Source organism: Phacochoerus africanus, chromosome 13, assembly GCF_016906955.1.
Source record: "Phacochoerus africanus isolate WHEZ1 chromosome 13, ROS_Pafr_v1, whole genome shotgun sequence".
In the NCBI taxonomy this organism is placed as follows: Eukaryota; Metazoa; Chordata; class Mammalia; order Artiodactyla; family Suidae; genus Phacochoerus; species Phacochoerus africanus.
Genome location: NC_062556.1, coordinates 54951462 through 54970239, shown reverse-complemented (window position 1 = coordinate 54970239; position 18778 = coordinate 54951462).

Here is an 18778-nt window from a genome sequence, read left to right as displayed (position 1 = left end):
TAAGATACTGAAAGAAAATAACTCAACTGAGAGTTCTCTCTCCAGCAAAAACATCCTTCAAGATAGAAGGGAAAATCTAGAAATTTTCGAGAAATCTGAGGCAATTTATTAGTGCCTATATATACACACATAATATTATATTATAAGACTGGCATATAATTAAAGAGGTAAGGAGTGTCCCAAGATTTTTGCACTGCACAGGGAGATATAAAATCTTGGTTGCTTATCATAACCTTTTAATCATTGAAAGAATAGTAAAAGATTGTATAACTTTTAGACTGACAGAAAGGAATATATTTTAAAAAACAAAAATGAATTAAAAGGAAGGCAGGAATGGAGAGAAAAAGGAATTTGCCCAGCAGAAAAAAAAAATAGAAAATAATATTTATAAGAGTAGATTCAATCTCCAATATATTGGTATTTACATTCCAGGTAAATAAACTAAATGGCATCATTAATGAACAATATGTGTCAGAAATTAAAAAAAATGATATTATCTTTGTAAATGGAAGTTTCAAGAGCGTTCTAGAATGTAGTTGATAGAATAGACAGAGCACCGTCAAAGTTAGAGGAAATGTCTTGTGTCTATGTTCTAGAAAAAAATTCTTTACTTTTGCCACTATTTTTGTCTCATTGTCTGTCAGCGTGGAAATCTGTAAGTTCTTGAGGCTCCAGTTTAATCTTCACCACCACAGAATGAATTATGACACTGTTTAAGGGGGTATGAACGTCCCCCAGATTTGAAGATCACCACTAACAGCATATGTTATTTTTACCCATCCCCTCCCTCAGCATGGCTGAGTGCTCCAATCAACTTTTTGGCACCCATCCACTACCACCTTTTTTTGTGGCCTAGCAATTTAAACAATTTTGCTTACAAGTGTAAACTCCTAATATTTCATTATCTTCTTAATGTGTGCTTCTCCATAGAAGGAATCTTAAGAAAGAGCTTAGGGTGAAAAGGATAAAGAAAATGTAAAGGATGGGTTGTTCTGTGAGAAAAACAAAAGGAAAAGGAGCCAGGAAGAGTGGGAGTAGAGGAAAAGGAAACGTTGAAAGTAAAATTATTCAATTGTGAAGCGTATATATTTTGAAATAAAATTAAAATGGGTCATATGCAGGACAGTGTTTCACGAGAGAATGATTTTCTGGCATTTCTTAGGAAATTTATTTTTTACCTTTTTGAATGCTGGATACTGAAAACAAATTACTTGAGACATTAAGAGAACAGGAAAATCATTGTAGTTCTTCTGGGATAACAGAGGCACTTGTGATTCAAAGGAATCCACTAAATTCAAGTGAAGAGTAAGATCAGGAAATGTTCACGTGCAATGCTAAAAGGTTAAGGCTGACATTTCCAGGACCCAGTACAGGAGAATTTCAAAAAGAGACTGCTTCTGCATTGTTGAAGACTATGTCCAGGGTTGTTTGTAGCTAGGTCTGCATTTTCTTGAAGATAAACATTACTAAGTTGTTATTATGTATAATGTAATTCATGATTATCCCATGAATAGTGTCCCATGAAATATCAACATTTAGTACCCAAATAAGTCTTTAAATTAGCAAATCTGACTCATTTCTATAATTACTGTTAATTTTTCTAGGAGATATGGAATACCTACATGATTAACTTCTCTCCAATAATATTTTCTGGCATTTTCCAGTGTAAGAATATTAATACTAGATCTTTGTAAAAATATTATTAAACAATAATTTATGAATAATTTTAAAGATACTCATGAAAATATGAAGATTGCTTAAAACATTTAAGAATAATTTGATTTCAGGAATTCCAATTTGTGTGTGAATCAGGATTTTGAAAACATTAAATGCAGTATCATAACTGAGACATCCCTATGAGAAAGGGAAAAAAAAAAAAGAAAATTTGGTGAAATTTATCCAAACAGGCTTGCCCAAGTTTTGAAGTGAGAAAAACAAAAGAAATGCATATATTATCTGACATGGATATAACAGATTTTAAAGGACCAGTAAGCATGAAGTGTTTCTGAGGAAAGTATAGGAATATAAGAAGCCAGAGTATGAAATGAAATATAAACATCAATTGCAAGTATTTTCAGTCAAGCAAAGAGCCAAGTGTTCATCTTTATAGCAAAATAAAAAGGTACAAGCACAGACTTTCCTGAGCTCTTATTCTTCTTTTCAACATAGAACAATGATAGATATTTAGAACAATAAATCACTGATGTTAAAAGAGTGCTAGGTTACATGTGTTTAGCAGCCCCAAAAAACAGTAACCACTCTAAAAATGATGCATTCTCATTTATCAACAGTAACTATTAGAGTCAGGGTTATGGGAATACTCCTCTTCCCCCATGGTGTCACGGTCATCCTCATGAGAAATTTTTGTGCATTATGAATACTTTTAAGATTATAATTTATTGGGTCTGAATTGATTTTAATGGACCAGATCTTTGAGGAAATATTTTTCTTGCACAATAGAAGATTTGGCATTCTTCTAAAATATGGAAAAAATTTGCAGATTTGCACTGAGTACTCCAGATGTTAGAGCTTAATATATTTTGCTTTCTTTAAAAATAGTTGTAGGGAATGGTTACTTTAACCATGTCCCTTGTATCTATTTTTCTTAACTCCACGTATTTTTAATCATTTAACAACCACTAATTGTGCATCTATAATATAACAGGCCAGATAATTAAAATGCAATCCCAGCCTTTAAGAAATTCAGGTCATTGGACTATTAATAAATATTTCACTCATCATCAACATTTTGTTAGCTGCCATCTAATATCTACTGTTTATTGAGCATTACAAATGTGTTAAGTGTTCAGCTAAATATATTGCATCTATTATCTCAATTAAAGCTTCAGCAGCAGTTAATGTGACACATTTTGAAGCTCAAAATATTGAGCTCAGGGTAATTAGCTCACAGTTAAAGAGCTAGTGATTGATGAATCATGAGCTAAGCCCAGGGCTAAGCGAGTTCAATGTTTGAACTCTTGAGTAGTATAATAAACCCACTATATGCCTAATCAATCTAGTAGGTAGTTTGGGAACACTTAATTGAAGTGATATACTCTGCTTGAAATAGGAGGTCTTAGGATGGCTATACAATGATATGAAATTTAACTTGTGCTTTGAAGAATATATAGCAAATGGTCATTCACTCAATGAACAAATAAGGGTAATACATTCTAAACAGATGAATCTACATGATCAAAGAATTAAACCTCATTATTTTATGGTAAATTTCCAATATGAAAAATATGTACTAACCAACTTAGCTAGGAAAAAATTAATAGGTCAATGGATAGGAAATAAATGTGCTGTATTGTATGAAATGTACTGCCTGTAGTGAACCTCACATTGCATTTTACTTTAGTGGTGATTACATTATTTGTTTGATTTTATGATAGTGTAGTAGTGTTTATCATTCCTGTTCAAAATGACCTTGCGCACGTACTGCATTTTGAGAAAGAGATATTATTATCAATCAATACATTTTGGTTAACAGCACTGATAATCAAATAAAGTTATTTTATTATAGGAACCAGACACATAAGAACAAGCCAAATAAATTCTGGGTAGCCATCGGTGTAATCATACTAATGGCATTCTCATCTTCTTTGATCTATTTTAGTACCAACTACTTTAACACTGATGGACAATAACATGGAGTAATGATGACAAGACAGTTAATAAGTTGCTGACTTTTATTTCACTGTATCTTTTCTATTCCTTTGATCTTAGATTGGAAGACTCATTATTTTAGAACTGTCATTTCTGCTACAGATTAACCTATATATTTAATGCAAATTCAATGAACATCTCAATGTGATTTTTTTTTCTGTATCAGAATAAATTGATTCTGAGTTTCATCTAGAAGAGGTGTGTAACAGGTAATAAAGTATGATTTGTAAAAGAAAAGTAGTAAGGAGGAATATGGTTGCCTTGCTGTATATATAAATACCCCATAAACACTAATAATTTTTTAAAATTCTGCTAGGGAGCCATAATAAAGAAAAGAAATGCAATGGAATAATATTTGAGCAAGTATTTATTATCTACTGTGTGCTTTCATTTTAAAGATTCCTGAGCAAGGAGCAAAACAAGCTAATGGACTATATAGTAATTTGGAATTTCAAATTAGTAGGGGGAGGAGGTTGATTATTATAAGCTAAAAAGTTGTAGGAAAAGTAAACTTAGACCATTACAGCACACACACACACTCTTATACTCAACTGTACTATTAGATAACCTAAAAGAAAACTATAATACTTTTATAAGAAGAAAGTCTAGGATTGATTTTTAGGATATTATGTAGTAATAAGGTCTATTTCACTATATGGTAATAAAATTATTAAAGGCTAATAACTATTTTATGGAAATGGACACATGTTTAAAGGAAAGACAAACTAGGAAAATATTATCAGTGGATATTTTGGGCAAACCATTGAAAGTCATAAAACATAGGTGTATCAGTAGCATCACAGTAGCAAGGCTTCTTATAAGCAGGTTCAGGATTCCAATGGCGGTTGAGCCCAGAGAGCAACCCAGGTGGAAGCTTTGTCAATTTTATAACCTATCCTCAAAAGTCACATTATTCCTACCATAATTTGTTGGTCAGATAAGGCAGAAGCTCCAGCCTAGATTCAAGGGTAAGAAATAGGGGAACCATCTCTTAATGGGAGATGTGAGTCACATGGGAAGAAGAATATCAGGAATATTTGTTTTGCCACAGTAGAGTGACTACAAATGGTAAAGAGTGTGTGTGTGTGTGTGTGTGTATGCGGGTACATATACACACATATGTATATGCATGCAGTCATTCCATTATAAATGTTCAATAATATTTATTGTATTAATGACTGCAATTTCACAATAGGAAATAATATTTGTATTTATTAGTAGGGAATTGGTTAAAATACAGCATATTTCCTATCATTAAATCTCGTGGTCATTAAAAATGTGATATAAATTAATATTTAAAACAATGGAAAGAAAATTAATGATATGTTGATAAAAGAAATTTAGGTTAAAAATAGAATTATGGCAAATAGTCTTCCTTCATAAACATGTATGATAATGAATACCCCAACAGGTTAACATAATTATTTTATTAGGTTTGCTAGGGACTGAGGTCGAATCGGAGCTGCAGGTGCCGGCCTATGCTATAGCCATAGCAATATGGGATCCAAGCCACATCTGTGACCTACACCACAGCTCACAGCAACACCACATCCTTAACCCACTGAGCAAGGCCAGGGATCGAACCTGTATCCTCATGGATACTAGTTGGGTTCATTTCCCCTCAGCCACAACAGGAAATCCTAAATTGTTATTTTTTAATGTATATAAATGCTTTGGGAGGAAGACCACTACTATACAAAAAAGACAATTATCAAAATAACAATCCCAAGTTTTATCTAATAATAATACAGGGACTATGACAGGGAAAAATTACGATAAGGACAATAATAATACTGCCAGATTCTGGAAGATAGTCTATGTTTTCCCTCTTAATAATAAATAAGAGAACCGAATTCCAAAAACTTTAGTAAAGTGTACATTTGTGTGATTCACAGCTAACCTTTATTCTTTTATTCAGCATTCCTTTGGTGTATTGGGGTCTAAAATTGCATTCCAGTTCAGGAATCAAACTTTTTTAGATGCTCTCTGTGTGCAATCACTGAGAAAGTTCATGTAAAGACATGAAGTGTATTCTCTCTGACTCATACTGAATAGGAATATATAAGGGAAACATTATTTCTAAAAGCTGTACTTCTGCCTTTGAATGTGTGGCATTTCAGTTATTACTAAGTAGCACATTCATTGATAATAAATCTTCCTGCTTTTCCTCAGAAAGCATAAAGATAAATACATTATATATCATTCAGTGAGTGGAAAGAACAAAGGGACCTGGTTCTATTGTGAATGAGAAATGCCTCCTTCTACATCAGTAAACAAAAGATACTGCTGCCCTCAACCCATCATCAGCCAATGCATCTGCCCTGGACTGTTCACCCTGAGGGATTCAGATGGAGAAAAGCAGGACGCCAACCCTGGAAAATTAAGGCACATATCAAAGAAATCATTTCAGTGGGCCCAGACTCTTGCATCTTCCCATACATAGAAAAGCATTAAATTCATTAATTTGAGATGTCTGGTTTTCTTTAATTAACACACACACACGTACATATACATATACACACATATCCATATACACACATACCTACATACATACATACACACACACACTCCTATATGTCTTGGATCCTCTCTTACCTCTTTGGGATAAAAACATAATTCTCAGCTTTTAGGTTGAGCTTCTTTTTTTTTTTTAATATTTGGCGCTACCCTGCATACCCTAATAACACGTCTTCAAGCATGTTATAACATTATTGGGGCTTTTACTTAATTTTTTAATGTCTTTTTGGTTATAAAACTGTTTCAATTTTTTTCTTCTCCTTTATAATGGACTTATTAGTTCATATCATGTTCAAAGATTGTTCAAAGATTCTGTTATTTCTAGAGATTTCTAATGTTACTATAGTAAATTTGCAAGGTCATAAACCCAATTCATTACTGAAAATGGAAGCTTAAATCATAGAATATATGAAAAGATATTCTTTCTCCAAGGCAGCATAAGGATTGAAGGAGATCTACAAGTACATTCATTTGGTATATAGTAAACCCTGGAAATGGTGGGAAGGGATTTCTCAGTCAGATGCATGGTCAGCTCTCCTCGCTCGGGGCTAAAGCCTCAGCACAGAATGATTTAGAAGTTCATTAAATAGGAGGGAATACAAAGGTGGAAGGGATAGGGGCAGAGGCTTTTCCACTGGGTGTCCTATCCATCATCCTGTGTGGGTGTTAAAAGAAAACCGAGGAGCAAAATAATCATGAGGCATCAGAGACTGAAGATGCCTCAAGGGAGAACCTTTCCATTCCTATTGGTATAGGAGGACTCCAGAAACTCCTTAAATCCCAGAAAAGTCAAGTGACATACTCAAAGAATGTGTTTAATTATGAAGGGCTGTATAACTACAGATGGATGTGTCAGCCATGACGGGAACTCCTAGATATGTTCCATTTTCATAGTCAGTGTTTGCTGCTGTGACAAATCATCATAGTCTGAGTGGCTTATAAATGGCAGACATTTATTTCTCACCATTCTGGAAGCTGAGAAGACCATGATCAGGGTTCTTACATGGTCTCATTTTGGTGAGAGGCTTTCTCTGGTTTTCATACTGCCAACTCATGATCTTATCCTTACATGGTGGAAAGCAGGCAAGAGAATGCTCTGGAGTCTCTTTTATAAGGACACTCCCATTCACGGGGACTCTACCCTCATGATCTAATTACTTCCCCAAAGCCCTACCTCTTAATACATCATTTAAGTAATTAGAATTTCAATATAAGAATTTAGGGGAGGTGAGCACATTCAGTCTCCTGTGTGCACAAATAATGGAACTGTAGACCTTTGTCAATGTCTTTTCTATATGGAGACAGGGGCTCTCAGATATGAATGCAAATCAAGGTACAATTAGTTTTATGGAAAATCCCTAAGACCTAGAAGAACTAGAAGCATGAAAGACTTGAAACCTCTCTATGGATACTCATGAACTCTAGTTCTTCATTTGAAGCACTAAGTTTTCTTTACCTAGAATTCTTTAGGGAAAGAAGAAAATTTAGAACAGTGCTGACACATCCAAGGTACTTTGGAGAGTTGCTTTACAACACAGATATTTTTGAATAAATGCAAAAAAAGAATTCCTATTAGTTTATACAATCAATTCATAATATTCAGAAAGGGACTAAGTGGAAATGCCTAATAATGGTAAAAGAGTAATTTAAGATTAGATTTTACCCACTTAGGAAAACAAACTTTTCAGACACTTTGTATTTCCATGCAATTTGCATTGCATCAATATTAAACAAAATGTGAAAGTAGTTAAAAAGGTAAAACAAATGTTAAAAAATTATGCTTTTGCAATGAATCAAAACATGATGAAGCAATGAATATTGCTTGTATATTTAGAAGCTGAAGAGTAGAAGAATATGCCACCACATAATGTGCCTCTTTGGCAAATGGATTATATTAGGCTGATTACTTTGAGAAACAGCAGAGATAGGAGAAACTCAGAAAACAGAAGTTGTCTTTTGTAAGGGAAATTTATAAAGGAAATCTCTGTTTGTGAGGATTTTTCCTTGTAAAAGGAAGAGAATAATCTTATCAGAGGAAAAGATGCTAACTTAAATCTGTAAAACACTTCTTACCCTTTTTTACCATGCTTTTCCTGATAACCTCCTCATAACTGGCCTCCCTCTACCCCTTTCTTCTTTTGAGTTTAGCTAAGGACAATCTGTAAGCCAGAGTTCTAAGCCACCTTAGTTATTTATCCTTCCCTGGATAGCTCCATGTGTACATAAAATACACATGTTAATAAACTTTTTTTTTCTTGTTAATCTCTCTCTTATTACAGAGATCTCAGCCTAGAACTCAGAAGATAGAGGAAAAGTTATTTTTTCCCTAAGAAACCGTATATGGATTTAAATGCATCCCTATCTTAACTTCTCATGTGTTGCCCTATTGATTCCATCTCTTCTCGTTCATCATCTTCCTCACATACCTCTTATGAAAGTCATTAAATGCATCTATCTGATCATCAGCTCCTGCTATTAGTTCTCCTTTTTTTTACATTATTCCATTTTCATACCACAGAAAATATGTGAAGTAAATCCCAGTTCACGTGTAACACAGAAAAAGCAGACAAAGTGAACAGAAAATGCAGCAAAATGCTTCAGGGGACAGGAAAAGAAGCAGAAGCTATTCATAGGTATTAAGTAACTAGCAGCTGACATTTTATAGATGATATTGGAGGTAATGAAAATATCTTAGGGATGCTATTAATAAGAAAACATCCCTGCTATTAATGTTTAGCATATATAAACATACAATGTCGGAGGATTTTCTATTTTTCTCCAAACAGACTACATCAGTACAAAGATACCGAGAAATATCAGTAGAATTTTGTCAAGGAGAACTTGGAACAGAAGAGATTCTCTTTACTATAACTTTGTAACAATTTTCACTATTATTTTTATGAGTTAATAATTGATTATTAATATAAAAATATCCCTTTATATTTAATGTATGCCTTGCTATTTGTGTATGTAAACATGGTATTTAAATTTAGGTTGACTTTGCATATACATTTGTTTCTTTCATTCTACAATGTGGAATTAGTGACTTGAAAAGTTTTTCTTGTCTTACCAAAAATAAAGAATTTTTTTTAAGGTGGATGGTATCTGACACCACTGAATGGTCATCTCTAAGTGAGAGAGCTGCCCTCTTATATGAATAAAGAGACTCATTTGATTTAGGTGGTTTTGTTTTATTTGTGGTTGTTGTTTTTTACATTGTATATTAGCATGTAATACCTATTTATTCTTAGACAGCTCTGCATATTTCTCTTTTGAAAAATCCCCCCAATCCCAGAATTTCATGTCTACTATGCAAAAGGCTTCCAAATACTTTGCTCAAACCTGTGTAATGAGCTTTAGATTCATCAGCATCATCAATTGTTTTTCCCTACTGGTACTTCAAACTCAATAAAACACAGAACATCATCTTTCCCAAGAGATCTGTCACTTTACTATTCTAAATTTATCTTGGTAGAAAATAATTCTCAGAGTTATCTGAGGGCAATCATCAAGACCTAGAACAGAAGGCATATTTTCCCAATAGACTTCTCTACTAACTACAGGTGGGAAAAAAAAAAAAAAACCCACAAAGCAAAAAATTCATCCTTGTCTGAGGGAATTGTACCTGGCTTTTGGCTCTGACATTTTTAGTTTCTTTTTTTATGCAATAGAGATATTTGTGTATTTGTCTCATGACTGAAATTAGGGACTTGTTTTATTATATTGGTATACAACTCAGCGACTTCTGCAATCTTTCTAAATATATTTTGAATGAGTAGTAAACATGTATTGCATGCTGTATGAAAGAAAAAATATCATGAATATTCTAAATAGTTCTATATTTTTACTTATATATATTTTAAACCTTTTTAGCATCTATATATATGTATGTATATTTTAGTTTTTGCAACTTATAGAAAAACAAATTTGACCTACATTAAATTCTGTCTAGGAATTAGAACTGTATAAAGATACACTTGTTGATCCAATTAATGTCTCCACAATTTTAGAGATTCTAGTCATATTGCATTGTTTTCATCTTTTTAGATCTGAGGGCTGATTTTTTTTGGGGGGGGGTCTTTTTTTAGGGCCACACCTGCAGCATACAAAGGTTCCCAGGCTAAGGATCTAATTACAGCTGTAGCCACTGTCCTACTCCACAGCCATTGCCATAGCAACACCAGATCTGAGCAGAGTCTACAACCTACAGCATAGCTCACAGCAATGGCAGATCCTTAACCCACTGATGGAGGTCAGAGATTGAACCCACGTCCTCATGTATACTAGAGAGATTTGTTTTTGCTGAGCCATGACAGGAACTCCTGAGTGCTGATTTTTAAAATACATTTTACACATTTTTATGTCATTTCTTCATTTTTAATCATTAGTACTTGGCCACTTCTTCACTTTTATTCATTTAGTATGTTCTTCCTTAGATCTTTTCTAACTACCTACTTTATATAAAATAATTTTATGTAACATTTCATATTTTACAAAGCACTATCAGTTCACTGTCACTGTGATTTTTATATATGGCAAAATGTTATGTGATGTTGCTTCCAAAGATTTCCCCATGATGATCAAGATTATCTTGAGTTATTAGAATATGGTACTAATTTAAGATTATACCATTAGAAAATAGGATACAGTGTCTTTCAACACTTAGAACAGATACACACACACACACATATATATATACACATATATACACATATACATTATACTTACACATGTGCAGGTGTATATTGGAGATATTAGCACAATAGAGTTATTAAGAAATGTAAATAAGTAAAAGTAAAGCATTTTGGAACAATGGCAGGCCCATAATTACATACTAATCTCAGCTTTAATTATCTTGTGTGACTCTTCTAGGGTCTTTTACAGAGAAAGACAGTAACTGTTGAATTGAATTTTTATATTCATGATAAATCATTCTTCTAAATTACAAAATAGAAACTTTCAGAAGTTTAAAACTTTGTGGAGATTTCAATATGAACTAATTTGACTGTCTGGTATGTGTTAGATTTAGAAGCAGAACAGTGGCTTACCCAAGAAGACACACTTAGTTTGATTTGCCAAATTGGTACTAGAATATGAGTCTTATGAGTCAGAACTAACTCATCACATTACTTGCAATTTCAATTTATTTTTACTTATGAAATTGTGTCAAATTTCAGAAATAAAATGATGCATCATATTTATGAAAAATCCACTAGTTACCTTAGGTATATGTTTAAATAAATAAAGCTCAACATCTATATTAAAAAAAATAAGCATTAACTTGTGGTCCCCTTTGTCCTATAATTTATTATAAAATGATCTTAAAATTGTGATTTGTTCTTACAGTACCCACATAGCTTACACTTCTGCAACCCCAGGCATTCATGATCACATATTTTCAATTGTTTTTTATACATACCTGTGACTCTGTTAAGAGCAAGCTTTTGAGGACTAGGGGTCCACCAAAATCTATGCCCTTCTTTTCACATTACAGAAGGAATTCTGGCTGGGACTGACTGCCCAGCCCAGGGACTATTTCCAGCAACACTGCTCCAACTGGCCTCCAGCTGTCACCATGCAACTAGTTTTGCAAGGCATTTGAGTAGCAACAGAGGTGGCATTTCTGTTGTTATAGAATTTGTGTATCTTCATTCTCTGTCCTTTCTCCAGGTACTAGATTCCCAAATCCTAGGGGACAGCAAACCTTAAGAAAAAAAGGAGCTATTAGCCTAAATCAGCTGTGGGTGAGGGGAAGTTCTCCCTCCCTTTCTAAGACCTTTTTGCTGGTCTAATAATTAAATTGATGTAAGATAGCTTAACAGGAGATAAATTTAATTGTGTAAATAAATTTAATTACATACTTACAAGGGGCCATAAGGAAAATGAGACCCAAAAATGTGTTATACAATCAAGGTTTAAATGCCATCTAAGAGAAAAAGTGGGTAGGGGGTTGAGACTCCAAAGTGGAGGAAAGCAGTTGCCATGGAGATGTCAAGCCAAGACAATGGGATACAGAGAGAGCTTTGGTCTCCATGCCCTCCTGAGTTTTCCCCACCACAACTAGTCCATATTCTTTGTAGATATTTCAGGTGAGAGTGCTCTTCCTGGACAAGGCCCTTTATCTAATTCTAGTCTAGTCTAGTCTAGTCTAGTCTTTTTAGGGCCATACTCACAGCATATGGAGGTTCCCAAGCTAGGGGATGAGTTGGAGCTACAGCTGTCAGCCTACACCACCGACACAGCAACACAGGATCTGAGCCATATCAGTGATCTATACCACATGGGCTGTGGTGTAGATTACAGATTTGGCTCACAACGCCAGATCCTTAACCCACTGAGCAAGGTCAGGGATCAAACCTGTGTTCTCAGGGATGTTCGTCAGACTCATTTCCACTGAGCCATGACAGGAATTCCTCTAAATTCTTTTAGACAGTTAAGGGGAAAGTAAAGAGAAAGACTCCTTGAGAAATTCCCTTTGTGGCACAGCAGAAACAAATCTAACTAGTATCCATGAGGATGCGGGTTCAATTCTTAGCCCCACTCAATGGATTGAGCATCCCACGTTGCTGTGGCTGTGTTGTAGGCTGGCAGCTGTAGATCTGATTCGACCCCTAGCCTGGGAACCTCCATATTCCACAGGTATGGCCTTATAAAGCAAAAATTAAAAAAAAAAGACTCCTTGAATCTTCTATTTCTTAAAATACTCAGCCTAAAATCATCTTTTTGCCACATTTGGGGTGGTAAATATTGCTCCCCCATAGCGTATTGAAATAAGCTGCCTCACAACCAGGAACACCATGTTGGACTGTTAAAAGAGGGGAAACTACTTCTTGTCTCACACCACTTAAATTTTGAAATATGTCCTCAATGTTTCTACAAAGGATTCAATATTTGAAGTTAATAAAATTAACCTCGTTTGGAAAGGGAACCCTCCTTCTACTACTGGTCGGAATGTAAGCTAGTAAAACCACAGTGGAGAACAGTATGGAGGGTTCTTAAAAAACTAATTATAGAACTACCTTATGATCCATCAATCCTACTGCTGTGCATCTATCCAGAGAATACCATAATTTGGAAAAATACATTCACCCCAATGTTCATTGCAGCACTATTTACAATAGCCCAGATATGGAAGCAACCTAAATGTCCATCAACAGAGGAATGGATAAAGATGTGGTACATATATACAGTGGAATGTTACTCAGACATTAAAAAAAAATGAAATAATGCCATTTGCAGCAACAAGGATTGACCTAGAAATTATCATCCTAAGTGAAGTTAAGTCAGACAAAGGAAAATATATGAGATCACTAATATGTGGAATCTAATAAAAAAAAATGATACAAAAGAACTTACAAGACAGAAACATACTCAAAGATTTTGAAACCAAAATTATGGTTAGCAAAGGGGAAATGGGAGAGGAAGAAATAAATTAGGGGGATGGGATTGACATATACCCACTGCTATATATAAAATAGATAGGTTAACAGGGACCTACTGTATAGCCCAGGGAAATCTACTCAATACTGTATAATAACCTGTATGGGAAAAGAATCTGAAAAGGAATGGCTATGTGTTTATGTATAACTGATTTACTTTGTTGTAACCCTGAAATAACACAACTTTGTAAGTCAACTATACTCCAATAAAATTTTTCTAAAAATTAGCATTTTAATATTTTTCCTGTAGTGTGGACTATCTACTAATTCAGAGAGCCACCTAAGATTGGTGTGACTTATTATCATTTAATTTATGTACCTCATCCGCATGTAATATATGTAGCATTTAAAAATTTACAAACTTTCTAATAACATTTGAAGCACCAGGACAAACTTTTATTTCCATATCAATTATTCTAACCCACTCTCCTCTGAAATCCCAGCAAGCAGATTGAGAAGTGTGGAGCAGGGAGTATGCTTGAATGAGAAATAAATAAAATAAGACTATTTTCTCAACATGAACACAACAGTGGAAAAATGTAAACAGGTAATTTGTGAGTATTGTTACTTGCAGGTAATGTAGATACAGTTTTTGTCAATAATACAGATCAATTGGTCTTTTATATTTGTTAAAACATTTTCTGATACTCTCAGTTTTACTCTGATCTTGATTTGTTTCCCTTTTGTTCCCCTTCCTGCAGCTGTAGCTTCCCTGCGACATAGTTAAGCCACATCCTGCCCACCTTCTTTAAAAAGTCTCTTCTGTGACTTACTGGAAATAGGCTCCCAATCGTTTTTTAATTGCCATGCATGGGAAATGTTTTTCAACAGCACAGCTGGCTCCAAGAAATATCTCTGGTGTTGGAGCAACTATTTTCTAATTGCTTCCCTACCTTTCCGATTAAATTGTGAAGAATCCAGCTGCGGGCAAACTCTTCAAATGGATAACCAGCCCTACTATGTCAGCTCCTAGATGCTCTGATGCGATAATCAGGAAAAAAGAAGTGTGCTTTTTGAAAACTGAACTTCAGCAGTATTGAGAACAAAAGGACTTGAGTAGGAAGGCAATGGGAGTTTCTGTAGTCCTGTATTTCAGGCTCATGGCAAAAAAACTCAGACAGTGAGTTTCTGCCTATTTAATACATTCCCAAATTCTTCACTATTTGCTATATTAGTTATTCTTGGCTCTAACCTCCCTATTTTCCTGATGTCCACTTTATTTATATAAATCCCTGCCTCTGGATTTACTGTCTTCTAATAATGATTATTCATTTGATGTTTAGACTGTATGTTAGTTCGCAGTGTCAGAAAAAGTTGAACACAACTACTCATCTCAAAACAGTACTTTTCTTACTAGAGACACATAATTTTTCTAAAAAAAGACCCATTGTAATAAAAACTCCTTTAGGTTTAATTCTTTAAGCTTTCTTATTTCAAAGTATGGAAAAGGAATATGCACTTTTGCTACTTTCATTTTGATCTGGTGAAGTAGATTTCGAAAGAAATGCTCAAGTGATTTCCAAATGAAAAATTATGCAGAAGGAGCACCTCATACTTAGATCATAACATTGTTTTGAAAAATAAGTTTGATGTTTTTATTAAAGTGATTTTTTAATTGAAATATAGTTGATTTAAGACTATTTTGTTATGCTACCATAAATGGTACTGTGTAAACTCACCTGAACAATGTGGGAGACATGGCTTGAAAGCTGCCCCCAAGAAAAGGCAGATTTAGGGAAATTTGATGAATTCCTCAGGGTAAAATAGGGAGGTTGAGCTCAATGACCAGTATTTTGTGAGTAAGTGAGTATTTAATAATAACAAAGGCTTTGTGTGTGTGTCCTTTTTTCGTCTTTGGAGTTTCTAAACAGTATTTCAGCTAACAACAAAGAGACAATCTTGTTATAGCTATATTTTTAAACTGTTCAATTTTTTGCTTCAAATCTTCCTCAAGTCCTTGAGTTCTATTAATATTCCTTTATAGAGAAATCAAAACCAACTGAAACAACCGCCCCACAATTATCTAAAGGGTATAAATCAAAGTGTATTGGAGTCCCAGCAGAGGTCAGCTTAAATTGACATACACATATGAATGCTAGAGAGGTAAAAAATATGCCTTATGATTCAAACTCCATTCTTCAATGCCTTCGTGGAACTATTCCAATTGATTCACACTTCCTAAGCTTTCTAGAATTATCAGGTAGAGGTAATATTTAATTTTTAGCAAACAGTCACAAGTCTCTCCCTTAATGAGAAATACGGATAGCAAATTCTCCAAAGTTTGTAAAGGCTAGTTTCATAACTGAAAGTACAATCATCAACAAAAAAGTAGCAATACCTTTTTTTGATGTTAAGGATATAAGAAACAAGTCAACAAATCGTTTTGTTCTGCAAAAATTTTGTGCCGAAGTCACACATTCTTACACATAGTGTGAAATATTTATTTCATAGTAATGCACACATGCAAGAGTGTATATGCTATAATGCTTTAACTGTCTTTTGGCATGTTCTCAAACATTTTTTTACCTTGTAAATATGCATGACAATGAACTTGTCTAATTATGCTTCTAGATAAAAGCATATTGGCTCACCAATCTTATTTTTTCTACTTAAATGTGGCTATAAACACAAAGTCAAACTCAAAAGTAAATTTTAAAAGGAGAATAGCAGGAGTTCCCATCGTGGCGCAGTGGTTAACAAATCCGATTAGAACCATGAGGTTGCGGGTTCGGTCCCTGCCCTTGCTCAGTGGGTTAACGATCCGGCGTTGCCGTGACCTGTGGTGTAGGTTGCAGACGCGGCTCGGATCCCACGTTGCTGTGGCTCTGGCATTTGACCCCTAGCCTGGGAACCTCCATGTGCCCCAGGAGCGGCGCAAGAAACAGCAAAAAAAAAAAAAAAGACAAAAAATAAATAAATAAAAGGAGAATAGCAGCAAATTAAAAACACCACATAAACTAATATTTTGAAGAAACATAATTATACTTACATAATTACTTTAAAATATTACCACTTGAAGACTGCACTTCCAGAAAACTATTTTCAATTGCTTTCCTATGCACAAATTTTAAGTGTACAGTTTAACTTTTTCCAACATAAACTACTGCTTGATGACATATTTCACAACTTTTTCATAATATGCCAATTGCTATGGCATGCTGTTACAGAAGAAAATTACCAGGAAAATACCAATTAACAGATTAAATACCAAATTAACAAGAATATACCAAGAAAAATTGAGAGGTATAAAGGTAAGAAATATTTAATATTAAATTGATTTGATGCCGTGTGAACAGCTGTTGACCCTAAATTGAGGATACCTGTGTGGTTCCAGCTATGCTGACAGTGGGGCTCAGAAGGGCACAGAGAAGGGACCACAACATTCAGCCTCCTGCTGGATGGAAGGCCAGAGGCAATTTGATGTTAAATTATGTGCAGTCTTCCCTCCCTGCAGCCCTTCTCCCAACTGAAATTTTTCTTTTTTTTTTTACCATGATCCTCGAAGGCCAAACAATCTCTTTACAATAATCTTTACTATGATCGCCAATGAACCCCGAATGCTGAATTATCTTTTGCCTTAGGCGAGAGCTGAACCTCCTGGACACCACACCATCCTCCACTCTGTGGTTTCTTGGCATCTATTATGTGAACTACTAACTCCTCTCTCTGACCGGAAGCTCACCCAGCATTTTTGGATTATAAAATTGTTATTTCCTGCTTTATTACTTTGGGAATTTTGAATTTCTTTGGTTTTGTTTTTAAAGCAGTCACCTAAATTTCCTACAACACTAAATAAACTGATACTACTTTTCACACACAAAAATAATAAATTGAATTTGACATATCTAACATTATAAACATCATTAAAATATAAATGATAATGATGTGTCAGCATGTTTAGCCTAATTATTATACCACAATCGGGCTTTTTTAGATATATATAATAACTTAGATGAAACATATATGCTCTTAGGTAAATTCAGCTATTCTAGTTTTTTTCATTGTAGCATAAACAAATATTTAAGTCAATAGAAATAACTATCTTCACTAAACTGTTTCATTAGTTAATAAATTGCATGTGTTATCTAAGATGAAAAGGAAATACGCAGTATCAAACCTTCAAGGAAATTTCACCTGGTTAAGAAAAAAAGAAAAAGATAATAAAATTAAAATTCAATGCAAGCACAAAATATAAGATTCTGTCCAGTAAGTGTGATGTATTAAGAGATTCATTATAATGAGCTGAGATGGGCTGAGAATCTGAGAATCTCTGCTTCCTGCTATGGTGTCATCTTATAGGGTATGATAACATATTTGTTGCTTTCTGTTTGTTAGCTTTTTAGGTGCACACTTGCAGCATGTGCAAGTTCCCAGGTTAGGGGTCAATTCAGAGCTACAGCTGCTAGCCTATGCCACAACCTCAGCAACATGGGATCTGAGCCACGTTGCCACCTATACCACAGCCCACAGCAACACTGGATGCCCGGCCCAGTGAGCGAGGCCAGGGATTGAGCCCACATCCTCATGGATGCTAGTCAGGTCCATTTCTGATGTGTCCCGATGGAGACTCCCCATTTGATGCATTTTACCACCTGTTAAAATTTGTTTCACTTACTTCTAGTCCTTTTGGAGCAATGTTATTAAGACTTTAAGGATGGGATGTGGGTGCTCACTTTTAAAATATGTTTTGGAGCAGGAGTTTCTAGGAACACTATTGCTTGCTGGCCACTTAGTGTGCCAGGTAGTTGTGGCAAGGCTTATACAAAGACTTTGGGATGCAAGCTGCCTGCCGAGGAGGTTAGTAGGAAAAATGAGAAATTCATGATGTATGTGAAGTATGTAGAAAATAGAGGCAGAACAGAACTGCTGTGGAGAGCTTACAAAGAAATTTGAATCCTTTGACGACAGTGTTTTTGTCATTTATTTTATGATCTGAAACCACTTATATTTTGTTAGAAAATGTTTACATAATCTTGCAAGGAGTCTTTTTTTTTTTTTTTACCACCAATAACCTAAAAAAAATAACATCAAGGGCTGTTAAGCAAAAAACAAGCGATAAAAAATTCATCAAATAAGTTGTCCTATATACTCATTTGGATTTGTTCTCTTCACTTGCCCTGAACTGTTTAATGCTACGTTTTAGTCACCTCAAA